A 27,611-nucleotide genomic window follows, 5' to 3' on the forward strand; every position below is an offset into this window, starting at 1 on the left:
GGATGAACCCGGCGATCAAAAGTGATCGGGCATGACGACCATGGATTGAATTTTGGGGCGACTGGCTCTATCGCGTAGACATCCTTGAGAGCACTCTTGCGCTCCCTCTTGGGGATGTGGGTAGCCTATATCATGTTCACCATTTTGACCAGAGGGGAAACTTCTTTTGTACACCTGTGTTCGGTTGTCGGGGCTCTTCGTCATCGTCCTTGCTTTGCGATCCCTTTTCCATGTTCTCGTTGTTTAATTTGCTAGCATGTTAAAAAACCCAGCAATATCTATTTGTATGATTGGGTGGTTTTTCCGGGGTGCCGTTAATCTGGCATGGACGATCAAGTATGCGGTCCAAGCTGGATGGGCCTAAATTGTTGTTTTGGAACGGCTTCTTCCACTGACCGGACTTGGAGCCACTAAATCCAGCATTGACCGTCGTATCCTCGGTGTTGTCATTGTTGTTTCGACGCTTGTATCTGTTGCGTCGAGACTTGTCTTTGTTATTTTTAATTTCAGGGGTGCCGGCGTTGTTTGCATTGTTTTTGCTATGGGCCAACCAACTGTCCTCGCCCGCACAAAAGCAGGTCATGAATGCCGTGAGGGCCACCATGGATTTTGGCTTTTCTTGGCTGAGGCGGCGAGCGAGCCATTCGTCACGGATGCTGTGTTTGAAGTCTGCTAGGGCTTCGGCATCCAGACAATTGACGATTTGGTTCTTTTTAGTTAAGAACCTAGTCCAGAATTTCTTGGCGGACTCTCCAGGTTGTTGAACTATGTGGCTTAAGTCATCGACGTTTGGTGGCCGGACATATGTACCTTGGAAGTTGTCGAGGAATGCTTCTTCCAAGTCCTCCCAGCTACCAATAGAATTTTCGGGCAGGTTGTTTAACCAGTGCCGAGCTGGCCCCTTGAGTTTTAAATGGAGGTATTTGATGGCATGGAGGTCTTCACGGTGGACCATATGAATGTGGAGAATGAATTCTTCGATCCACACCGCGGGGTCCATGGTTCCATCGTATGATTATATATTCACGGGTTCAAACCCTTCTGGGAATTCATGATCCATGACCTCATCAGTGAAGCAATGAGGGTGTGCGGTGCCTCTATATCAGGCCGTATCGCGACGTAGCTCTGATGGAGTCCGTCTGCAGTTTTCAGCCCGCGCATGAGTAAGTTTGTCACGTCCGAATAGGTGGCCGTCGTCGCGTGTCGAGGCACGTCCTCGAGATCCATAGATTGATCTAGTATGTCCTGCTTTATTGTTCAGGTTTGCCGGAGGTCATATGTATGGATGTGGTCTAATTTACCCCTATCTGTGCGATGAGGCAGGGCGGGCTGGTGTTCGGTGTGAGTTGCCGTTTTGTCTCGACAACGTGGTGGTCGGTCAGCCAAATTGTACGATGGTGGTATGTATTCCGGCGCCTCCTCGTCAAACTGAGGTAGCAATTTGCGCATTGGGTAGCTTTTGGTTGGGCGCTTGAGGCCGTGTTCATCGGCTGCTAGGACGTCGGTCCATTTATCATTGAGAAGATCTTGATCAGCTTGACCTGCTGCTTCTTCTTTTTTAGGCTCTTGGCAGTGGTTATTAGCTGGCGCTTGAAGCGCTGCTGCTCAAGAGGTTCCGCATGCATGATGAAATCGTCGGTGCCGAGGCTCACCTCATCCTCGGAGAGTGGAAGATAACTTCCATCCTCTGAGTCTTCACATGTGGCCTGTTTATCAAGGCTGACCTTCCCATCTTCCCATTCATCTTGTTTATTAGTTGTTTCAATGGGGTCTTCGTTGTCTTCAGCACCTTCTGGAGTGTTAACTTGTCCTGTGTCGGTGTTGCTATCTTTACTGCGGCGTGACTTAGAGCGGCGCCGCTGACGCCGACGCTTGCATTGTATTTCGGAAGGTTTATCCTCAGCTGGATCTTCCTTGTCATTGCCGCTGTTCTCCTTTGGTGCATCCACCATGTATACATCGTACGAGGAAGTGGCCATCCAACGTCCAGTGAACGGCGGGTTTTGGGCCTCTTCTTCTCCGGCATCGTCCTCCATACCGTCGATGTCCTCAGAGTCATAATCAAGTTTGTCGGTTAAATCCTCAACCGTGGCTATGAAGTGGGTGGCGGGTGGGGAGCAAAATTCTCCATCGCCAGCCCCTAGTTCGGACGGGATATAGTTCGGCTGTGAGTCCTCCGCCAAGGACGGGTTCTTTACTGAGTTTAGTATGTCGCCAAAAGGCGAGTGCTGGAAGATGTCTGCGGCGCTAAATTCGAAGATCGATAAACGATCATGTTCGGCGTCCGCGGGCTCACATGGTTTGGAACTTACAGCCAGAAACAAGTTTGGAGTTCCGGTGGCACGGGTATCGTGTGAGAGCAAGTCTATGTGCGGCTCCAGCGCCGTGCAATCTGTGGCCTCCGTGGTGGGGTAGATCCTCCCGTCCTCGGATGGCGCAGTCTGCTCTTGATCAAAGGCCAAAGCGGTTATGGGAGTTGTCTCCTGGATGCAGTCCAATGACAGATTTAGGTCATGTCCCTCAGGGTGAACCGGAGTGGCAGCCGCGGTCTCGAATCCAGTGAAGATCAAGTCTCCAAGGATGTCCGCAACGTAGTTCAAGCTCCCAAAACTGACCTGATGGCCAGGGGCGTAGCTTTCGATCTGCTCCAGATGGCCAAGCGAATTGGCCCACAGAGCGAAGCCGCCGAACATGAAGATCTGTCTGGGGAGGAAAACTCCACCTTGGGCAGCATCGTTGTAGATGGTTGAAGGAGCGATCAAACCTCTGGATGATGGCACAGTGGAAGTCCCAATGAAAGCACCAATGTCGGTGTCAAAACCGGCGGATCTCGGGTAGGGGTCCCAAACTGTGCGTCTAAGGCCGATGGTAACAGGAGACGGGGGACACAATGTCTTACCCAGGTTCGGGCCCTCTCTATGGAGGTAATACCCGACGTCCTTCTTGATTGTTCTTGATGAATATGAGTATTTCAAGAGGTTATCTACCATGAAATGGTAATGGCTAAACTCTAGAGGTCTAGCTTGTATGGCTATGATAATGCCTGTCCTCCGGACTAAGTCCTCTGGTTTATATAGATACCGGGAGGATCTAGGGTTACACAAGGTCAGTTACAAAGAAAGGAATCTACATATTTAGTCGCCAAGCTTGCCTTCCATGCCAAGGAGAGTCCCATCCAGACACGGGTGTAGTCTTCGGTCTTCGTATCTTCACAGCCCATCAGTCTAGCCCATGGCTAACAGGCCGGACGCTCGAGAACCCCTTAGTCTAGGACTCTCTCAATGACCTCTCCAAATCCACTTTCATCAATATTTTAATAAGATTGAACACCCTCCAAAATAGTGGGATCACTACTACCTAGAGTTGACACTCTTCCAAACCCACTTTCATCAATGTAATCATCATAAATAGGAGGCATGCTATCATCATAATAAATTTTCTTATCGAAAGTAGAAGGAAACAAAGTATCATATTCATTAACTAAAGCATACCCAAGCTTAGGACAAGCATTATTTCCAGCAAATAAATCTTCAAAGATATCATACTCATCAAACATAGCATCCCCAAGGTTGTGGTTTTGCATATCATTACAATCATTCTTATCAATAGCATGAATGGCACCAATAGTATAGCAAACGTTATTATCATATTCTTCCAAGAAAGTGCTTAAAAGATTTTCAAGATCATAATTGGTATCATTATCTTACCAATCATAATCATTAGATAAAGTAGTAGGTATCACAAAATCATACTCAATATCATCATCCTCCACCAACATATTTGATTCACTTTCATGAGGCACAATGGTGATATAGGAGCAACATTATTTGGGAGAGATACCTTTCTACCTCTATTCTTCCTTCTTTTCTTCTTCTTCTCGACATCATGTGTGGGTTTAATTAATCTTTTCAAGCTTCTTATTGATGATATTGGTTGGATAGGAAGCTCCTCCTTGTTACCCGATTCATCATAATAAACACTAGGAGGGTATTGGGAAATATTTTCCCTTTCATTAGTAATCTCTTCATATTCTATTTGTTTTCTTGACTTTAGATAGTTGGCAATATAAGGATTCTCAATGCAATTTACCGCACAAAACATATAAATTTCCTCTAGATTTTTGGACTAAGCTCTTTATGATGCTCAAGGGAAATCAAGTTATCACAATTTTTGGACAGGATTTGATCATGAAACAATTTGCATTGGAGATTTAAATGACCGTGTTCATTGCAAAGTTCACAAGGATGGCGAAAAAATTATATCTTTCAGCACAATCATCTGTCCTCTCTTGCAACGTTTTCATTTCTAAATATTTATGCTTCTTAAAAAATGTATCTTCCCTTTTGGGTGCGCAAATGCATTCCCAATTCACTCCGCAAAAATTGACATGCTTATAAGAAACATTTTTTTCATGACTTGTGCAATCATCATTACCATTTTGGATATTCAAAGAATTCATACTAACAACATTGCAATCATGCTCATCATTCGAATATTTTGTGCTAAGCATTTTATTGACTTCTTCTTCTAAAAATTGAGCACAATTTTCCGAACCATCGTTTTCAAGAAAGATATTATAAATATGATCAATAATATGATGCAACCTAAATTCCATTTTTTTGTAGTTTTGTTTTATAAACCAAACTAGTGATAGAACAAGAAACTAAAAGATTCAATTCCAAGATCTAAAGATATACCTTCATGCACTAACCTCCCCGGCAACGGTGCCAGAAAAGAGCTTGATGTCTACTACGCAAATTTATCCTTGTAGACACATGTTGGGCCTCCAAGCTCAGAGTTCTGTAGGATAGTACGAATTTTCCCTCAAGTGGATGACCTAAGGTTTATCAATCTGTCAGAGGTGTAGGATGAAGATGGTCTCTCTCAAAGGAACCTGCAACCAAATACAAGAAATCTCTTGTGTCCCCAACACACCCAATACAATGGAAATTGTATAGCTGCACTAGTTGGGCGAAGAGATGATGATAAAAGTGTAATATCGATGGTAGAAATATATTTTTTATAATTTGAATAAATAAAAACAGCAACGTAGAAAATAGTAAACGGGCACAAAAATGGTACTTCAATGCTTAAAAACAAGGCCTAGGGTCCATACTTTCACTAGTGCAATCTCTCAACAGTGCTAACATAGTTGGATCATATGATTATCCCTCAAAGTGCAATAAAGAATCACTCCCAAGTTCCTATTAGCACAAAGCTATTGTTTCCGTTCGATCTATCCTAGAGTTCGTACTAGAATAACAACAAAGCAAATTCATATTCATAATACTCAATCCACACAAAGAACTACAAGGTGACTGACACGTCCATTTTGCATCATGCTTTTATATCGATATTTATTGCATTACGGCCTGTTATTACACATTATGTCACAATACTTATGCATATTCTCTCTTATTTTACAAGGTTTACATAAAGAGAGAGAAAGCCGGCAGCTAGGATTCTGGGCTGGAAAAGGAGCAAATATTAGAGACCTATTCTGCACAGCTCCAAAAGTCCTGAAACTTCACAGAAGACGTTTTCAGAATATATAAAAAATACTCAGCAGAAGAAGTTCACAAGGGGGGCCACACCCTGCCCATGAGGGTGGGGGCGCGCCCTACCCCCCTGGGCGCTCCCCCCTACCTGATGGGCCCCCTGGTGGCCCTCCGGTGGCCATCTTCTGCTATATGAAGTATTTTGATGGGAAACAAATAGGAAGCCATCTTCTCGGACTAAACTCCGCCGCCACGAGGCGGAACCTTGGCAGAACCAATCTAGGGCTCCGGTAGAGCTGTTCTACCGAGGAAACTTCCCTCCGGGAGGGGGAAATCATCGCCATCGTCATCACCAACGCTCCTCTCATCGGGAGAGGGCAATCTCCTTCAACATCTTCATCAGCACCATCTCCTCTCAAAACCCTAGTTCATCTCTTGTATCCAATTCTTGTCTCCAAGTCCGGGATTGGTGCTAGTAGGTTGCTAGTAGTGTTAATTACTCCTTGTAGTTGATGCTAGTTGGTTTAATTGGTGGAAGATCATATGTTTAGATCCTATATGCATATTAATACCCCTCTGATTATGAACATGTTTATGCTTTGTGAGTAGTTATGTTTGTTCCTGAGGACATGGGAGAAGTCTTGCTATTAGTAGTCGTGTGAATTTGGTATTCATTCGATATTTTGATGAGATGTATGTTGTCTCCCCTCTAGTGGTGTTATGTGAACGTCGACTACATGACACTTCACCATTGTTTGGGCCTAGAGGAAGGCATTGGGAAGTAATAAGTAGATGATGGGTTGCTAGAGTGACAAAAGCTTAAACTCTAGTTTATGCGTTGCTTTGTAAGGGGCTGATTTGGATCCATATGTTTCATGCTATGGTTAGGTTTACCTTAATACTTTTGTTGTAGTTGTGGATGCTTGCAACAGAGGTTAATCATAAGTGGGATGTTTGTCCAAGTAAGGGCAACACCCAAGGACTGGTCCACCCACATACCAAATTATCAAAGTACCAAACGCGAATCATATGAGCGTGATGAAAACTAGCTTGATGATATTCCCATGTGTCCTCGGGAGCGCTTTTCTCTATATAAGAGTTTGTCCAGGCTTGTCCTTTGCTACAAAAAGGATTGGGCCACCTTGCTGCACCTTATTTACTTTTGTTACTTGTTACTCGTTACAAATTATACTATCACAAAACTATTTTTTACCCATATACTTGTGGGTCATCAAGACTCTTTTCTGGCGCCGTTGCCGGGGAGTGAAGCGCCTCTGGTAGGTGGAATTTGGTAAGGAAAAATTTATATAGTGTGCTGAAATTTACTGTCACTTGTTACTATGGAAAGTAATCCTCTAAGGGGCTTGTTTGGGGTATCTTCACCCCGACCAGTAGAGCAAAGAGTTGCTCCTCAACCTACTCAACCTACTGAAAATGAAAATGAAAATGAAAATGCTTGCTTTGAAATTCCTTCGGGTATGATAGAAAAACTGCTAGCTAATCCTTTTTGAGGAGATGGAACAAAACATCCTGATGAGCATCTGATATATGTGGATGAAGTTTGTGGATTATTTAAGCTTGCAGGTGTACCCGGAGATGTTGTTAAGAAGAAGGTCTTCCCTTTATCTTTGAAGGGAGATGCATCGACATGGTATAGGATATGTGATGATATGGGGTCTTGGAATTACAAACGATTGAAATTGGAATTTCATCAGAAGTTTTATCCTATGCATCTTGTTCATCGTGATCGCAATTATATATATATAAGTTTTGGCCTCCCGAAGGAGAAAGCATCGCTCAAGCTTCGGGGGGCTTAAATCAATGTTATATTCATGCCCCAATCATGAGCTCTCAAGAGAAATGATTATTCAAAAAATTTATGCTCGGCTTTCTGATAACAATCGCACCATGCTTGATACTTCTTGTGCTGGCTCTTTTATGATGAAGACTATTGAATTCAAATGGGATTTATTGGAAAGAATTAAACGCAACTTTGAATATTGGGACCTCGACAAAGGTAAGGAGTCAGGTATGACACCTAGGTTTGATTGTGTTAAATCTTTTATGGATACTGATGTTTTCCGTAAATTTAGCACTAAATATGGACTTGACTCTGAGATAGTAGCTTCTTTCTGTGAATCTTTTGCTACTTATGTTGATCTCCCCAAGGAGAAGTGGTTTAAATATAATCCTCCCATAGAAGTAAAAGTAGCTGCACCTATTAAAGTTGAAGAAAAGACTATCACTTATAATGATCCTATTGTTCCTACTTCTTATGTTGAGAAACCACCTTTCCTTGTTAGGATAAAGGATCATGCTAAGGCTTCAACTGTGGTTCGTAAAAGCAATATTAGAACTTATACACCTCAGGAGCAAATTAAAGTTGAACCTGATACTGCTATTGTTAAAGATCTCTTGTCTGATAATATTGATGGGCATGTTATTCATTTCCTTGATGAGACCGCTAGAATTGCTAAACCTTGTGCTAAAGATAAAAACAGACCTGTGGTAGGCATGCATGTTATTTCTGTTAAAATAGGAGATCACTGTTATCATGGCTTATGTGATATGGGTGCTAGTGCTAGTGCAATACCTTACGCCTTATACAAAGAAATTATGCATGTTATTGCACCTGCTGAGATAGAAGATATTGATGTCACAATTAAACTTGCCAATAGAGATACTATTTCACCAATGGGAATTGTTAGAGATGTTGAAGTCTTGTGTGGGAAAACTAAATATCCTGCTGATTTTCTTGTTCTTGGTTCCCCACAAGATAGCTTTTGTCCCATTATTTTTGGTAGACCCTTCTTAAATACTGTTAATGCTACCATAGATTGCAAAATGGATGTTGTTACTATCGTTTTAGATGATATGACTCGTGAATTTAATTTCTCTAAATTTAGTAGACAACACCATGAAGAAGAATTACCTAGTAAGGACGAAATTTTTGGTGTTGCTTCTATTGCCGTACCTCCTAGTGATCCTTTAGAACAATATTTGCTAGACCATGAAAATGATATGTTTATGAATGAAAGAAGGGAAATAGATGAAGTATTATAAAAACAGGAACCTATTCTGACACACAATTTTCCTGTTGAAATCCTAGGGGATCCTCCTCCACCCAAGGGTGATCCCGTGTTTGAGCTTAAACCTTTACCTGATACTCTTAAATATGCTTATCTTGATGAGAAAAAGATATATCATGTCATTATTAGCGCTAACCTTTTAGAGCATGATGAAGAGAGATTATTGAAAACTCTGAAGAAGCACTATGCTACTATTGGGTATACTCTTGATGATCTTAAGGGCATTAGTCCCACTCTATGTCAACATAAAATTAATTTGGAAGAAGATGCTAAACCAGTTCGTGATCATCAATGACGGCTGAATCCTACAATGAAAGAAGTGGTAAGAAAGGAAATACTAAAGCTCCTTGAGGCAGGTATAATTTACCCGTTGCTGATAGTCAGTGGGTAAGTCCTGTCCATTGTGTCCCTAAGAAGGGAGGTATTACTATCGTTCCTAATGATAAAGATGAATTGATTCCTCAAAGAATTATTACAAGTTATAGGATGGTAATTGATTTCCGCAAATTAAATAAGGCCACTAAAAAGGATCATTACCCCTTACCTTTTATCGATCAAATGCTAGAAAGATTATCTAAACATACACATTTTTTCTTTCTAGATGGTTATTCTGTTTCTCTCAAATACCTGTGTCAACTAAGGATCAATCAAAGACTACTTTTACTTGCCCTTTTGGTACTTTTGCTTATAGACGTATGCCTTTTGGTTTATGTAATGCACCTTCTACCTTTCAAAGATGCATGATGGCTATATTCTCTGACTTTTGTGAAAAGATTTGTGAGGTTTTCATGGACGATTTCTCCGTCTATGGATCTTCTTTTGATGATTGCTTAAGCAACCTTGATCGAGTTTTGCAGAGATGAGAAGAAACTAATCTTGTCTTGAATTGGGAAAAGTGCCACTTTATGGTTAATGAAGGTATTGTCTTGGGGCATAAAGTTTCTAAAAGAGGTATTGAAGTTAATAAAGCCAAGGTTGATGCTATTGAAAAGATGTCATGTCCCAAGGACTTCAAAGGTATAAGAAGTTTCCTTGGTCACGCCAGTTTTTATAGGAGGTTCATTAAGGACTTCTCCAAAATTTCTCGGCCTCTGACTAATGTATTACAAAAAGATGTACCATTTGTCTTTGATGATGATTGTGTAGAAGCATTTGAAATACTTAAGAAAGCATTGCTCTCTACACCTATTGTTCAGCCATCTGATTGGAATTTACCCTTTGAAATTATGTGTGATGCTAGTGATTATGCTGTGAGAAAATTCCTTATTTAACACTGTCTTAAAATCTGGTTCCTTATTTGACACTGGAAAAGTTTTTCTTCCCTATTTGACACTAGTCCTAAATTTTATTCCCTATACGACACTTCCGTCCATTTTGAGCCTAAATGACACCTGAAAAGACGATTTTGCCCCTCATGCGGTATGTGTGTGCACGCATGTGTGTTGTTGCGTGTGTGGGTGCATGCCCACATGTGTGCTGCTGCTGCATGTGTGCCGCTGCGTGTGTACGTGCGCGCGTGTGTGTGTGCTGTTGCGTGCCTATGTGCTGCCTGCGTGTGTGCTGCTGCTGCGTGTGTGTGTGCGTGCGTGCTGTCTGCGTGTGTGTTGCTGCGTGTGTGCATGCACGTGCATGTGTGTTGCTGCATGTGTGTGTGCGCGTGCATGTGTGTTGCTGCGTGTGTGTGTGCACATGCGTGTGCGTGTTGTTGCGTGTGTGCGCGCGTGCGTGTGTGTTGGTGCATGTGTATGTGTTGCTGCATGTGTGCTCCTGCCCTCGCACTGGTGCTGCGTGTGTGCGCTATTGCCCCCCACACACATACCACATGAGGGGCAAAATAGACTTTTCAGGTGTCATTTAGGCTCAAAATGAATGAAAATGTCATATAGGGAATAAAATTTAGAACTTGTGTCAAATAGGGAAGAATTTTTTTTCCAGTGTCAAATAAGGAAGCAGATTTTAAGATAGTGTCAAATAAGGAATTTTGTCGTATGCTGTAGGTGATGTTCTATGGAAAAGAGTTGATAAGAAACTAAATGTTATTCAATATGCTAGTAAAACTCTAGTCAATGCTCAGAGAAATTATGCTACTACTGAAAAAGAATTCTTAGCTGTTGTATTTGCTTATGATATGTTCAGACATTATATTGTTGATTCTAAAGTAAGTATTCACACTGATCATGCTGCTATTAAATATCTTATGGAAAAGAAAGATGCTAAACCTAGACCTATTAGATGGGTTCTCTTGCTACAAGAATTTTACTTACATATTGTTGATAGAAAGGGAGCTGAGAACCCCGTTGCAGACAACTTGTCTAGGTTAGAAAATGTGCTTGATGACCCACTACCTATTGATGATAGCTTTCCTAATGAGCAATTAAATGTTATAAATGCTTCTCATACTGCTCCATGGTATGCTGATTATGCTAATTACATTGTTGCTAAGTTTATACCACCTAGTTTCACATACCAGCGAAAGAAAAAGTTTTTCTATGATTTGAGGCATTACTTTTGCGATGACCCACATCTTTATAAAGAAGAAGTAGATGGTATTATTAGACGTTGTGTACCTGAGCATGAACAGGAACATATCCTATGCAAGTGTCACTCCGAAACTTATGGAGGACACCATGCTGGAGATAGGACTACACATAAGTTATTGCAATCTGGTTTTATTGGCCTACTCTCTTCAAGGATGCCCGTAAGTTTGTCTTATCTTGTGATGAATGTCAAAGAATTGGTAATATTAGTAGACGTCAAGAAATGCCCATGAACTATTCACTCGTTATTGAACCATTTGATGTTTGGGGCTTTGACTATATGGGACCTTTTCCTTCCACTAATGGTTATACACATATTTTAGTTGCTGTTGATTACGTTACTAAGTGGGTATAAGCTATTCCAACTAGTAGTGCTGATCATAACACTTCTATTAAAATGCTTAAAGAAGTTATTTTTCCAAGGTTTGGAGTCCCTAGATATTTAATGACTCATGGTGGATCACAATTTATTCATGGTGCTTTCCGTAGAATGCTTGCTAAATATGATGTTAATCATAGAATTGCATCTCCTTATCACCCACAGTCTAGTGGTCAAGTAGAATTGAGTAATAGAGAGCTCAAATTGATTTTGCAAAAGACTATCAATAGGTCTAGAAAGAATTGGTCCAAGAAACTTGGTGATGCATTATGGGCCTATAGAACTGCATATAAAAATCCTATGAGTATGTCTCCGTATAAAATGGTTTATGGAAAATCAGGTCACTTACCTATCGAACTAGAACACAAGGCATATTGGGCTATTAAGGAGCTCAATTATGATTTTAAACTTGCCGGTGAGAAGAGGTTATTTGATATTAGCTCACTCGATGAATGGAGAACCCAAGCCTACGAAAATGCCAAGTTGTTTAAAGAAAAAGTTAAAAGATGGCATGATAAAAGGATACAAAAGCGTGAGTTTAATGTAGGTGATTATGTATTGCTATACAACTCTCGTTTAAGATTTTTTTGCAGGAAAACTTCTCTCTAAATGGGAAGGTCCTTACGTTATCGAGGAGGTCTATCGTTCCGGTGTCATAAAAATCAACAACTTCGAAGGCACAAATCCGAAGGTGGTGAACGGTCAAAGAATCAAACACTATATCTCAGGTAATCCCATAAATGTTGAAACCAATATTATTGAAACCGTAACCCCGAAGGAATACATAATGGACACTTTCCGGAACGTTTCAGACTCCGAAAAGGAATAGGTATGTGGTACAGTAAGTAAATCGACTCCAAAACAGTTCTAAAGGCAATATTTCTCGGTTTTGTAATATTTAGAAAAATAGAAAAATAAGAAGCTGTCCGGGAAGGACATGAGGCCTCCATGAGGGTGGAGGGCGCGCCCTACCCTACTGGGCGCGCCCCCTACCTCGTGGGCACCTCGTGCGCTCTCCGGACTCCGTTTTCTTGCACGACATGTATTTTGGTCGGTAAACATTCATTTTATAATCTCCCGGGGGTTTTGACTCCCGTATCATGCAATTATCCTCTGTTTGTGTTTCAAGCTGTTGCTGCTACAGATTAGAGCAAGATGTCTTCGCAAGAGTCAGTCGGGGAGAGCCAGGTGTCTCATCCGGCACCGAGATCAACGACAAACAACAATGTTGACCTCTTTGGGCCAGCAACGGAGGAAAGAGATGGAGGCTTATTTGAAGAGGATAGATGCCATGGAATAGGATCAAGAAGTCACTTCCCGCCTCCGAGATGGATTCACAATGGGAGAACTGCAGAGCTCGGCTATTCCAAACTCGGTTATCCCTTCCAATGTTAGATTTCTTTCTTACGAGAATATGAAAAAGAGTGTCACTGGTTCTCCCGCAGCTATGCAGCACCCTTGGTTGCAGGGAGCTTTGGCTATTACAGGAAAACTCCAAAAGGAAATAATGGACCTCAAGCAGCAAGTCAACAAGCTCGAGGAGGAGAATCGTATCTTGAGGGGCATCATCGCCAAGAACATCACATCATCATCCCTAAAAAGAGAGACATAATCACATGGGTATGGGCACTCCCCTTGGCAACTGCCAAGCTTGGGGGAGTGCCCCGGTATCGTATCACCATCACTTTTATCTTTACCATTTTTCTTAGTTTGATCCTTTTGGTAATATCTTGATCTAGTAGAATAAAAGCTTTTAGTATGATCTAGTTGTGATTTTTGCTTTATGATCCCTCTATGTAATCGAGTCCGTGAACTATATATAATAAAGATTAGTGTTGAGTCAAGGGCTTGATTATTTTGCCATGATCCTAAGTGAATAAAAGAAAAGAGAAAGAATGAAAAGGAAACAAAGGGATCATATGGATCTTATGGATAGTAATGAGCTCACATAGAAAGAGTATGATGAATAAAAGTTGTTGAGAGTTGACAAACATAGTTTTGGTCATCGTTGCAATTAATAGGAAGTAATAAAGAAAGACAGGTCTTCACATATAAATATATTATCTTGGACATCTTTTATGATTTTGAGCACTCATTAAAATATGACATGCTAAAGAGTTGACGTTGGACAAGGAAGACAACGTAATGGGTTATGTTTTCTTACATCTGAGATAAATTATATTGTCCTGGATCATCCAACATGGTTGAGCTTGCCTTTCCCCCTCGTGCTAGCCAAATTCATTGCACCAAGTAGAGATACTACTTGTGCTTCCAAATACTCTTAAACCAGTTTTGCCATAAGAGTCCACCATAACTACCTATGTATTGAGTAAGATCCTCCAAGTAAGTTGTCATCGGTGCAAGCAATAAAAATTGCTCTCTAAATATGTATGACGTATTAGTGTGGGAGAAAATAAGCTTTATATGATCGTGTGATATGGAAGAAATAAAAGCGACACACTGCATAATAAAGGTCCATATCACAAGTGGCAATATAAAGTGATGTTCTTTCGCATTAAGATTTTGTGCATCCAACCATAAAATCGCATGACAACCTCTGCTTCCCTCTGTGAAGGGCCTATCTTTTACTTTTATCTCCTACCTTGCATAAGAGTCATGATGATCTTCACCCTTCCTTTTTACATTTTATCCTTTGGCAAGCACGGTATGTTGGAAAGATCCTGGTATATATGGCTAATTGGATGTGAGTTTTCATTAACTATTATTGTTGACTTTACCCTTGAGGTAAAATGTTGGGAGGCAAAACTATAAGCCCCTATGACGGTGTCCTGGACTAGGGGGTACTCACCACGTCGTCTCCCGATCTGTTAGATTGGGCCGAGGTCCCCCATGGCCGTATACTCATGCGCCAGTTCGGACAGCTGCCGCATACATGGAAGATTCCACAAGACTTGGTGATCAAGACAAGGACTCCTCCCCACCGGCGTATTCAGCTAGGACTCTTGTTATCCTAGGCCTCTGGTGCATTATATAAACCGAGGCCAGGCTAGTCGATATAGACAACATATAATCATACCATAGGCTAACTTCTAGGGTTTAGCCTCTCCGATCTCGTGGTAGATCAACTCTTGTAATACTCATATCATCAAGAATAAATCGAGCAGGACATAGGGTTTCACCTCCATCAAGAGGGCCCAAACCTGGGTACAACATCGTGTCCCCTGTCTCCTGTTACCATCCGCCTTAGACGCACAGTTCGGGACACCCTACCCGAGATCCGCCGGTTTTGACACCGACATTGGTGCTTTCATTGAGAGTTCCGCTGTGTGATCGGCAAAAGGATCGATGGCTCGCCCGCAGGTCAACTGCGACGCCGGCATCTTTGTCGCTGGCTCGACTAGTCACCTTGGCTCGACCGAGGACCATGCTCCATCTCCGATCATCATGTTAAGACGGGGGCCTTTTTCAACATCAACTCCGATCTCTATCATGATCATAGAGGAGTCATCCATGGAGCTCGAGGGCTCAACGTCAATATTGCCCTCGGGCGGCCGTGTTGTTTTTATGGACAACGAACTTGTATTCGCCGTCACCACCTCCTCGAGAGCCGGTTTGATGATTGCTTCGGTGGAATAGTGCGGAATTACATGTAACACCCCGGATGTAACTTTCCCAATTTGTACTCCAACTCTTGCCGTTTCCGGTGTTAAGTTAATTTATTTCCTCGTGTTCGGTTTCTTTGTCTCCGTGTGTTGTTGTCGTTGTCATGCATCTCTTATCATGTCATCATGTGCATTGCATTTGCATACGTGTGCGTCTCTTGCATTCGAGCATTTTCCCCGTTGTCCGTTTTGCATTCCGGCGCTTCGTTCTCCTCCGGTGGTCATTTCTAGCTTTCTTTCGTGTGTGGGGATTAAACATTTCCGGATTGGACCAAGACTTGCCAAGTGGCCTTGGTTTACTACCGGTAGACCGCCAGTCAAGTTTCGTACCATTTGGACTTCGTTTGATACTCCAACGGTTAACCGAGGGACCGAAAAGGCCTCGTGTGTGTTGCAGCACAACACCCCTCCAATTTGGCCCAAAACCCACCTAACTCTTCTCCATCATCTAGAGCGTTCGATCACGATCGCATGGACGAAAACCGCACCTCATTTGGACTCTCCTAGCTCCCTCTATGCCTATTTAAAGGCCCCCCCGATTTTCGGATCTGCTCCTACCTCCGAAACCCTAAAAATCCACCTCGCGCGCCGGACATGTCCGTTTCTCGCGAACTAGCGCCGCCGCCGCCCGCAGCCACTGAGGGGCCGCCACGTGGCCTCGCCGCTGCCTCCCACCGCGTGGCCCGGGAGGCCCAGGGAGGGCCCCCGCGGCCCGAAGCCGCCGCCGCCGCCCGGCTCCCCTCTCCCGCCTGCCTGCGCCGCCTCCCGCCTGCCCGCGCCGCTCCCCGGCCGCCGCGCCACCGCGCGCCATCTCCGGTGGCCCCGCGCCGCCCTGCGCCATCGCCGGCGGCCGCCGCTCGCCCGCACAGCGCCGCGCCGCGCCGCCGCCGCCGCCTCGCCGCGCGCTGCCGCCTTGCCGCGCGCCGCCGCCCAGCCCGGATCCGGCGAGATCCGGCCGCCTCCTCCTCCCCTCGCCAAGATCCGGCCGCCACCGCGCCATTTCCGGCCAACTACAGTGCTCCCTTTGGCGAACTTCGAAATCCGTGCAAACCCTAGATCGGAGGTCGAAAATCTACTAAGTCCCTGATATTTTCAGTCCATATGCCCCTGTTCGTGGCTCCGTAACTTTGCATCTGTAGCTCTGATTCATGCATATAGCATATCAAAATGTTCATCTCTGAGGGTACCTCATTTCATTCCATTGCATCATTTTCATTTGAGCTCATCTTGATGCCCGAAATGCTGTTAGAAGGAGGCTACTTGAGTTAATTGTCAGATCTGCTGCTCCGTTTAGGTTTTTGTCATTTTTGCCATGATTAATGTGTGCATGATATGCCTTGATGCTCTACATGTGTTTTGTTAAGGGTTTTGTCATCTTTCCAGAGGTGCAACCCATGTATTTTTGTGATGTGTGTGGTGTCTTATGCAAGCTTGCAAAGTGGTGCACTTAGTAATTCTGTTTTCAGGGACTTAGCAATTTCACTAAGTCCTGGAGCTGTTTATCTCATGATGCCATATGTTCATGTTGTTTCCTAGTGATCCGTGCCTCTTTTGAGGATGATTAGTAAGGATGTTTTGTTAATATTATAGTGCTCTATCCATCCATTTCTTTTTTTGCAATTATGGAGAACCCTAGCTTGAGTCAATCGAGCTCTACTTTTTCTACTTTGTGAATCTGGGCAGATTGTCAACTTGTTTGCAATTTTGCCGATGATGTTGTAGTTGATCTGTGCATGCTATGCTATTGTTCTTGCCATGTCTAGCTTCAGTTTTGTGCCTTCTTGATGGGTGTATGCTTGTCTTGCAATGACTTGCACCGTAGTGAGTGCATCGAGCTCGTAAACATGCCTACTTGAGTTATATTTCAGCATGTGTCAGTTTTCACTAATTCTGAAAACTGATTATGTTTTTGCTATGTTCACGTGCTTGCAATTGTATTTTCTGATCCCTTTTGGCCCAAGGTTACTAAGGGACTTTTGTTAAGCTCTTTGAGTAGCTCTATGCCATGCTTTACTTTGCCATGTTCAGATCCTATAGCATGTAGTTTTGTTGCTCCGAAGAGGGCTACCTGATCTGAAATTCCAGACAAGTGTTAATTTCACCAAGTCTAAGATCTGTTTGCCATATGCATTTTTTCCATGCTTGTTTGAACCTGTTAATGGATGAATTGGCCATAGCTCAGTGCTAGACTTTTGTTAAGCATCTTTTGTGCATCCCTACCATGTATTTTGTTGTCATGTTTGCGTGCTGTAGCATGTTCATTTCATTGCATTTAGATGCCTATTTGCTGTAAATCGCAGACCGGTGTCATTTTTGTATCGCTTGCCATTTCCAAACCGTAACTCCGATTCCAGCGTTCTTTATATCGTTTTCAAGCGATTTCATATCATCTTTCCAGTGGCACAATTGGATTTCCAGGTTGAGGCCAGGTTCATGCATTTCCTGTCATATCTTGCATTTTGCATCCCGCATAGCATATCATCATTGCATCATATTGCTTGACCCTTGCACGTGGTTGATTGTATCCTTATTGCTTGTTTGTTTTGTTTGGGTAGAGCCGGGAGACGAGTTCGCTAACGAGGAGCCCGTTGAGTTTGCTTTCGAGGATCCAGTCAACTCTGACAACTGTGCAGGCAAGATGATCGTACCCTCGAAATCACCACTATCTTTGCTATGCTAGTTTGCTCGCTCTTTTGCAATGCCAATGCTACGATGCCTACCATTTGCTTTCAAGCCTCCCAAATTGCCATGTTAAACCTCTAACCCACCATGTCCTAGAAAACCGTTGATTAGCTATGTTACCGCTTTGCTCAGCCCCTCTTAAAGTGTTGCTAGTTGCAGGTGAAGATTGGAGCCCGTTCCTCATTGGAACATTTATTTACTTGTTGGGATATCATTATATTGCTATGTTATCTTAATGCATCTATATACTTGGTAAAGGGTGGAAGGCTCGGCCTCTCGCCTAGTGTTTTGTTCCACTCTTGCCGCCCTAGTTTCCATCATATCGGTGTTATGTTCCCGGATTTTGCGTTCCTTACGCGGTTGGGTTATAATGGGAACCCCTTGATAGTTCGCCTTGATTAAAGCTTTTCCAGCAATGCCCAACCTTGGTTTTACCATTTGCCACCTAGCCTTTTTCTTTCCCTTGGGTTCTGCAGACTCAAGGGTCATCATTGTTTTAACCCCCCCCCCCCCCCGGGCCAGTGCTCCTCTGAGTGTTGTTCCAAATAGAGCCACTTGCAGCGCCACCCCGGGGCAACTTGAGGGTTGGTTTTAGTTGTACGTAGTGTTCATCTGAGTGTGCCCTGAGAAAGAGATATGTGCACCTCCTATCGGGATTTATCGGCACATTCGGGCGGTGTTGCTGGATTTGTTTTAACCTGTCGAAGTGTCTTGAGTAACCGAGATACCGAGTCTGATCGGAACGTCTTGGGAGGAGGTCTATTCCTTCGTTGACCGTGAGAGCTTGTCATGGGCTAAGTTGGGACTCCCCTGCAGGGATTTGAACTTTCGAAAGCCGTGCTCGCGGTTATGGGCAGATGGGAATTTGTTAATGTCCGGTTGTAGATAACTTGAACCTTAAATTAATTAAAATGAATCAACCGAGTGTGTTTCAGGGATGGCCTCTTCTCGGTGGAGTCCGGGAAGTGGACACGGTGTTGGAGTAATGTTTGCGCAGGTTGTTCTCTAGCTTCTCGCTCGCGCTTTGCCTCCTCTTCTCGCTCTCTTTTGCGAATAAGTTAGCCACCATACTTGCTAGTCTCTTGCTGCAGCTCCACATATTTTTACCCTGCCTTACCTACAGGCTTAAATAGTCTTGATCGCGAGGGTGCGAGATTGCTGAATCCCTGTGGCTCACAGATTACTATTACACCAGATGCAGGGCCTGATGATTCCTCTCCAGGAGACGCGTATGAGCTCAAGAGGGAGTTCGACGAAGACTCTCAACGTTACTATGTTTCCTTTCCCGATGATCAGTAGTGGTGCCCAGTTGGGGGTGATTGGGACCGTGTCGCATGTTGGGTTATCTTTTATTTTGGCGCCGTAGTCGGGCCATGAGTGTTTGGATGATGTAATGTTATTTATGTACTTGATTGACGTGGCGAGTGTAAGCCAACTATGTTATCTCTCCTTTTATTATTATATTACATGGGATGTTTGTGAAGATTGCCTAACTTGCGACATATGCCTTCAATGCGATTATGTCTCTAAGTCGTGCCTCGACACGTGGGAGCTATAGTCGCATCGAGGGTGTTACATTATGTCTACAACAGCCATGCAAAAATTCGTCGAGTTTCGATGGAGGAATCTTCAACAATCTACGATATATCGGAGCCCTGTCAAATCTGGACGGGAATCTAGATGAGTTTAGGGCGTGGTCTCCAGAGCCCAGCTCGGAAGTCCTTTGGAAGATCCAACCGTTCATCTACTGTGGAATTCCCATATCTACCACCCCTCCGATGAGTTGACCAATTTTTGGATCCGTTTTCTGCGCGAATACGGATCCGACCCGAATTCATGTTTCTTTATGAACGTGATATTGGACAACCTTTTTAGAGGAATTCTCTTCTAGGGTATTGTGTGTTGTTTTTAAACACGTGCCCGTAAATTTTTAAGCCTCCCCCGAGGTCATCTTCATCATCATGCTGGTGTCAAACCAGTCCGGCAATATTGCTTCAAGGCTGTCGACCTGCGCTAGACACGTCGTCACTTTGTTGAGCCGAGCTCAACTTCTTCGGATCATCATCTCGGCAAGCCGAACAAGAGTCCGGCATCGTGATAAATCATCACCAACATCGCCGCCCCACAGATTACACGGAGCGGGCATACCGGCATCGCCGCACGGTCACTTCATCGAGCCGGCATCGACCACGTCACGACCTGCATCGGCAGGGCCGCACTATTGCTTCTTTAAGCTGGTGTCCATCACGCCGACCTACTTCGACTCATCGGCTGACATCGAGGCTTCGACATCTTGGCTAGACCGGGAGCTTCATTATCTCTTCATCAACATACTCCGATGACTTCGGCGTCACCAGCCGACCAGCTTCGTCACGTTAGCTGGACTGAGGGCTTCACCTCGGCAAGCCAACCTTTACCAGCATCACCAGGCCATCGCTTTATCGCCCATCAGGCAATGGGTGTGTGGATCGATTCCCGATTTTGGGAGTCGCTTCTCTTAGGAATGCTACAAAAAATAAACCAGGTGCTATTAATCCTAACAATTTTTGCTTGTTGGGTTTATTTTTCTTAAGGAATTATTACTCTGGTTTGTTCCATCATCTGTACACAGGTCTATCAAATGGCGGCCACATTAAAAACGGTCGCGTGGTGGTTCGGTCAGTTTTCGTACATAGTTTGGCGAACGCCGCATCCGGAACCCGGACCGCCCTGCAAATTCAGGCTTTGTCACGCCTTCACCGCGTCACGCTGACGCCCTGCATCGACATTGACTTCAGCGCCAGGCCATATTTCTTTTATTACTCACTTTGCATAAATTATTTATTATGCAATGCTTTTTTAATTATTATTATTACTATTATCTCCGGTTTGCACCATTTTTTTGTGCACAGGAAACTGATCTGGGTTGGGCAGTATCGTCAACTCGGCGTACTGACATACCACGTCAGCTCGGCTGGACGGGGGGCTTCGTCAACACTTCATTACCCCATGTCGGGGACTTCCGCATCACTCTGCCGGCCTGCATTGACCTTGCTATGTCACCACTTCGGAGTGCCGAGCCATTTGCTCCGTCACCTTGGGACCGGCTCGGGGGATGGAACCTTGTCCCACATCAAGCTCTGACCGCGTCATCAATACCGAACACATTAACCAGCTAAGTTGCCCTCATGCTCAAAGTTTTAAATTTTTAACTTGTGTTCAGTTTGACCAAGCATTATGTCACATCCCTAGCTTCAGGCATTGCACTATGGTAACTTCATGTGTGCATCATGATTAAACTTTGAAAGAAACTTGAAATGGGGATTGCCTAAACTCTATCATTAAAGGAATTCGCTAGGTTCAACTAAAATATTTCCAGTAAATCCAAATGGCTTTAAAAAATGTTTATCATTCCTGGAAAAAGCTGGAAACAGTAACCAGAGGTGATGCACATTTTTGCATGACATATTTGGGCTCTGGATTAAATCATACTCTATTTGCATTTGGGCATCTAAATGCTATTAAATATTTTAAATGCTCAAATAATCATAAACTAAAATGTTTACTATAGGATATATTCCCAACAGTGATCATGAGTAGTTTCATGATTTTTGGAAGTGTCTAAGTGTTTTTAATAAAGCCCTAAAGATTACAGAATAATAGAAAACAAAATTAAAACAGAAAGCAGAGAGAGAGAAAGCAAACCTGGCGGCCCAGCTGTGGCCCAGCACTGTTGGCCCAGCCCACCTCCTTCCCTTGTCTTCTTCCAGCTGTTGCCAAGAGGACGCCAGGCTTGTGCTCGCCGCGCGCGCGCCACCTCCATCCTGCCTAGCTGCCTCCTCGTCGCTCTAGCCCTCCCTCGCGACGCCACGCATCCCCCGACCTCTCTCGCACTCTCCCTCGCCCTCTTCCCCTCCTCTGTCTCTCTCTCACGCGCATGGCCGAACGCCACCATCGCCGCCGCCTGCAGTTGCCACGGCCAGAGCCACCTCCGAGCCTCTCCGATGCGCCCCCAAGCTCCGCCGTGACACCCCGGTCCTCTCCGCCGAGCCACATGATGCCGAACGCCCTGGAGCGCCGTCGTCGACGCCATCACCGTCCTCTGCCCCGACGATCGCCTCCCTTCGATTCGCCGCCTCCGACGCTTCCCCGACCCCGCTGGGCTTCTCTGCGAGTCCTCAGTGAGCTGCTCTTCCGTTCGCCCTTCTCCCCGTCGCCTCGCACGTTCCCTAGCGCTAGCGCCACCATGCCCGGAGCTCACCGCCGCCCAGCCATGTCGCCGCCGTGGCCACCGTCACCTAGAGCCGCAATCGAGCGCACCACCGTGCTCAACATGTCTTCGTGCAACCGTAGCCACCCCAGATCCTCCTGCCTTGCACCGTAGCGCCGAACCCGTCGTTGCCCGAGCCCCGGCCGCCGCCACGAGCTCAACTCCAGCGAGCTCACTCCACCGCAGCCTCTCTCGCTTGCTCCAGTGGATGCGCGAGAGTGCCAGGTCTCTGCAGGTGGTCTCGGCCGCTAATTTGGTCAACGGAGGGCAAAAGCCGAGCCCCTCTGCCGTCTCGGCCTCGCCGGCGACTCAACGCCAGCAAGGTTGACCCCTGTTTGACCTCCCCGGCATCCTGACGTGTGGGCCCGGGCCCCTATTTAATTAGTGCTAGGTAATTAGTGTTAATTAACTTAGTTAACTAGATGAGCCACTGACATGCGGGCCCAGCCCTAGATTAGTTAAGTTAATCACCTACTTAGCACTAACAGGCACTGTTTGTTAGATGTGACACTGACACGTGGGTCCCACAGGTCAGGTTTGACCTGGACCGGGCCTGTTGACCTGCGGACGTCGGCATGACCTAATGCTGACGCAGTATTACTTTTCTGGATTTAATTTAATTCAGGAAATTCCAGGAAATGTTTAAAACTTTAAAAATTCATAGAAAATCAACCGTAGCTCAGAATGAAATAATTTATATATGAAAAATTATCAGAAAAATTCAAGGAATCTATTTATGGCATTTTCGTGCATGTTAGAACAGCTTATGGCTGCTGTTTAGGCCAATTCATATAAATGGAATTTAAACTCTCACATATGGAGTTTGAATTTGAACCTAGGGTTCAAACCAACTCCATTTAACATGTTGCTAGTTGCATTAGCTCAAACCACAGCATATTGACATGTCATGATCATGCATCATATTGTGCATTGCATTGATTGTGTTTCTTTCTCTGTTGCCGATGTTTGTCCCCTCTCGATAGACGTGGTTTCGACGATGAGATCGATGACACCGATGAAGAACTATATTATCTTCGGGAGTGCCAGGCAAGCAAAACCCCCTTGTTCATTCCGATACAATCCTACTCTCTCGCTCCTGCTCTCTTTTACTGCATTAGGACAACAACGATTCAATTGTTACACGCTGCGGTAGTTGAACCCCTTTCATCTGCATGACCTGTCATTGCCACAGTAAATAGATGAAACCCACTAGCATGAGTAGGAGTTGTTTGAGCCCTGATGCGCCTACTCATTCATGTTTGTTTGTCATGCCTGCTACTGCTTAGAGTTGAGTCAGGTCTGATTCATCGGGGATGAATCGAATCTGTGTAAACATGTCCTACTATTGAGAGCTAATTGTGTGAACATGATTTGGTAAAGGTAGCGGTGAGAGGCCATGTAGGAGTACATGGTGGGTTGTCTCATTGAAACCGTCCTCAGGAACTGAGTTATGTGTTTGTGATCCATGAAACAGTTACTACCACACATTGGGCCCGAAACCAATGGACCCTCTCGGCTTCTTGATCACCCTTGTCCTCTGTCTAGCAGTTGCAACTAGTTTTTGGTGTTTATAGGATATGTGTTGGCGGCCGTGCGTAGCGCTGAGCCTAGGGGTGGGCTATGATGCGGTAGATACACCGTGGACGGGCATGCCGGGCGCCCGTTTGGTGTCTCGGAACCCTGTACACATCGCCCGGGGCCATATGTGCAAACCTCGGCCAGACTCCCTGCGGATGGAACCTGGATAGGCGATAAACCTGGACTAGAGACTTGAGTGTTTAGGTAGGCGTGGCCGACACCCTCGTTGGGCTTCCGCTTGAAGGTTGCCGAGTACATGTCGTGTAAACGGTGGTAAGTGGTGAGAGCGTCTGTGAAGAAGTACACCCCTGCAGGGTTAACATCATCTATTTGAATAGCCGTGTCTGCGGTAATGGACTTCTGGGTTGCCTATAACAGTTCATAGACAAGTGAAAGTGGATACTCTAAAACTCGCAAGATAAGTGTGAGTTCTATGGATGGCCTTCCCGTAGGGAGACGGAAGCGGATCCATAGTGGTGTATTGAATGGTGAATATGTCGACTCGTGTGCGGCACCTCAAAGGAGTTACTTGCAGTCGTAGTTTAAGATAGCCACCGAGTTAAAGCTGGCTTGCTGTAGTTAAACTCCACCACCCCCTTTATTGATACCGATGCATATGTAGATAGTTCTGATGTAAGTCTTGCTGGGTACATTTGTACTCACGTTTGCCTATTTTATGTTTTGCAGAGAGACGTCAGTCTCGCTAGTAGTTTCGCGTGGACTTCGACGTTTAGCTTGATACCTCAGCTACGATCTTGTGCCCTCAGTAGGATCTGGTAGATAGTCAGGCTTCTCAGCCTTTTTCATTTGTAGATGTCTGTACTCAGACATGTTAAGCTTCCGCATGTGCTATTATGGTAGGGTCATGAGACCCATGTTTGTAATATCTTGGCTCCTCGGAGCCTAATGAATAAATACTTGAGTCGTAGAGTTATGTTGTGAGGCCATGTTTTATTTACACATATCGAGCATATTGTCTGTATGATTGAAATGCTTGGTATGTGTGGGATCCGACAATCTAGTTGTTTATCCTTGGCAGCCTCTCTTATGGGGAAATGTAGTCTAGTGCTTCCATGAGCCAAAGTAGTCCGCTACAGCCCGGTTCACCGGAGTCCTGCTAGCCCAGCACTACTGCTCAGGGCACTTGACTGGCCGGCATGTGTTTCACTTCGTTCCTGTGTCTGTCCCTTTGGGGAAATGTCACGCGGTGACATCCGGAGTCCTGCCTAGCCTGCTACAGCCCGGGTTCCCGGAGTCCTGTTAGCCCAGTGCTAAAGCCCGGATTCACACGCTACTGACCGACATGCTCGATGTGATTCATGTATGCCTGTCCCCATAGGTTGGTGCCACTTTGGGTTCACGACTAGCCATGTCAGCCCAGGTTCTCTGTCATATGGATGCTAGCGACACTATCATATATGTGAGCCAAAAGGTGCAAACGGTCCCGGGCCATGGTAAGGCGACACCCGTGGGAATACCGTGCGTGAGGCCGCAAAGTGATATGAGGTGTGACTGGCTAGATCGATGTGATTTGGAATCGGGGTCCTGACAGCGTTGGTATCAGAGCCTGACTGCCTGTAGGATTGCCAAGCCAAACCGGTTGAAGTTGTGTCTACAAATGCTTTAGTTATGTAGGGGAATTGATTGTGGAAGGGAACATAAGGCTCTTTTACTCCTTATACCTTATGCCCTTCTGATCTGAGTCAACCTCTTCTTTTCTACGGGGTTAAGAAACTAGGCCTTCTCATCTATCTATTAGTATGGCGTGTTACTAATCCATAGACTTATAAGATTGTTGGATTCAAGCCTAGTTCAGTCTCTACTACTTCTGTGTGTTCATAGTTGGTCTCAGAACCTTGATATTGTGATGTTGAGTGGTTATGCCACCATTTTGCAGGATGTCTCAAAAAAATTTGAGCATTTACAGTCGTTATGCTGTCCGAGTAATCCTAGGTCTCTAAATAGTGTGATGCATTGCAAATCCTTTCTTCCCGTTCCTGATATCCCTCTTGGGCCAGATTAACCACACTAATCGGTGAGTTGAGGTACTCTGTTGCCTCGGCATATAGGTTGGAGCTATTATTATGACTCTAGGTGTCTTAGAGGATCACCTAGTAAATCTAGCCATGTCTTGTGTTCCCAGTGTGATGATTCTGGCCATCATTCTCGAAAGCATCCCGTGATGCCATTTAGTTAGTAGGTATTCTATTCCTAGGTTTGAACCCGAGATTCACTCTAGTCACCTCCTGTTGATAGTGTTTGCTCGTTCCTTTACGATATTAGTAACCTTGCGACAATCCTCGAGGTCCGTGGTATTTCCTTCTTCCAAATACCATGAACCATTAAGGCAGAAGTTCTTTGAACCAAAATATCACAATTAGAGTACTCTTGAGGAGTTCTCCATTCATAATTGTGATTCTGCCAGTTCTACCTTTCTGCATTGGTTATCTGGAAGAAACCTGTTGAACTTGGTTCGACATATTAATCTATGCATCCACAACTCCGGAAGATATATGTCCTCTTGAGTTGTCCCTCTTCATTTATATTCCGACCATCGTCTATCAATTGATAGTCAGGAGTAATTGTGCATCCATGTTATCGATGTTTATTATTCTCGTGGTCCGTTAAGCCATTCTATTTCAGAATGATTAGGAGAAACAAACTCCAGTACCTCATCCATATCCAGGATTGGGTCAAATTAGTTGTGTTCTACAGATCAAATGCCAATCCAGCTTTTTGCTACGTTCTACCCTGGAGTATTACCCCCTTTATGTCAGGATTGTCATGAGAATTGCACACTCTCTCATGAATTCTTGACGCAATGATACTTCTTACCATCATTTTTCATTCCTCGGTCCTGTGTTGTCGCAACCAGAATGCCGGCAAGTGAACCATGATGTGTGAAATCAATACTCCTAGCAACTAGTTGCTAGGTATCTAATGGACAATAATTTCTTTCTTAGCGTGTTGGTTATTGAATCATCATCCTAAGATTGATCGTGCTACCTAGTCCATTTTTCCTGGTGCACTCTTCGATCAATGAGTTAGGATTGTGCCAGTCCCTCGCTATCTTGATCATATCGTCTTGCTCTGAAAAGCAAGATTGTTCCCGAGCTTAGAAACATATCGGTCGTTCGTGATTTTCTGAATATTTCCTCAAAAGTATCACCACGTTGCCCCCTGACTGTTATGTTGAGCTCGTGATCAAGTTGGTTTCTTGTAAACCACCCCTTCTCCAAGAATCTGTGTTGGATACCCTGAGCTAGTTGGTTAAACTGAACAACAACTTGGAGAGTTGGAAGATGAAAGCTTGTCCGGCTCAGTTCATTCCAAAGGGATATCCTTGTGTGTGTGTGTGTTGAAGAAAGATGATATTTTCATTGATTGTTCCTCGGGATCGGTTGTTGAATCTATCGTCTTGTCCAAACCTTGATTTGAGTGTGGGCTATCGTCAAGTCAAATGAGAACCAACGAGTTATCCTACTCGTGGTTGTTCCCTCGAGCATACACCGTTATATCTTTTGGGTCTGGCCAATGCTATCACCTTGTTCACATAATTATGGAATTCCATCTTCATGGAAATCTGGATGACCTGTTGTTGAGCCGATCGACAATATTTTCATCTTATCCATGATTCATGTTGAACATTAAGCTAGTGTTGGAAACTTTGAAAGCATTTCTTCATGCTAGCTCATGAAGCATATGTTTGGTATAAGAAGTGACTTCCTCTAGTTCACGTGCATTTGAAGCAAGTTGCCGCTATGAATTTGGGAAGGTTTGTTTCACTTTCTCTGGAATCATCCCAAGTCAGTCATGCATACGTGCGAAGTATTCTATGGTCTGGAGACTTGCAACCTTCATTCTATATGAATCCCTAGCACACCAAGCCACTGATTGATTTGTTCAAGGAGAAGAAGTTTCTTCTTAAGAGCTAGACTTATGCAAGGACTTCGATATCCTTGATGATGGTTCCCCA

Source organism: Triticum aestivum, chromosome 2A (genome assembly GCF_018294505.1).
Source record: "Triticum aestivum cultivar Chinese Spring chromosome 2A, IWGSC CS RefSeq v2.1, whole genome shotgun sequence".
Classification (NCBI taxonomy): domain Eukaryota; kingdom Viridiplantae; phylum Streptophyta; class Magnoliopsida; order Poales; family Poaceae; genus Triticum; species Triticum aestivum.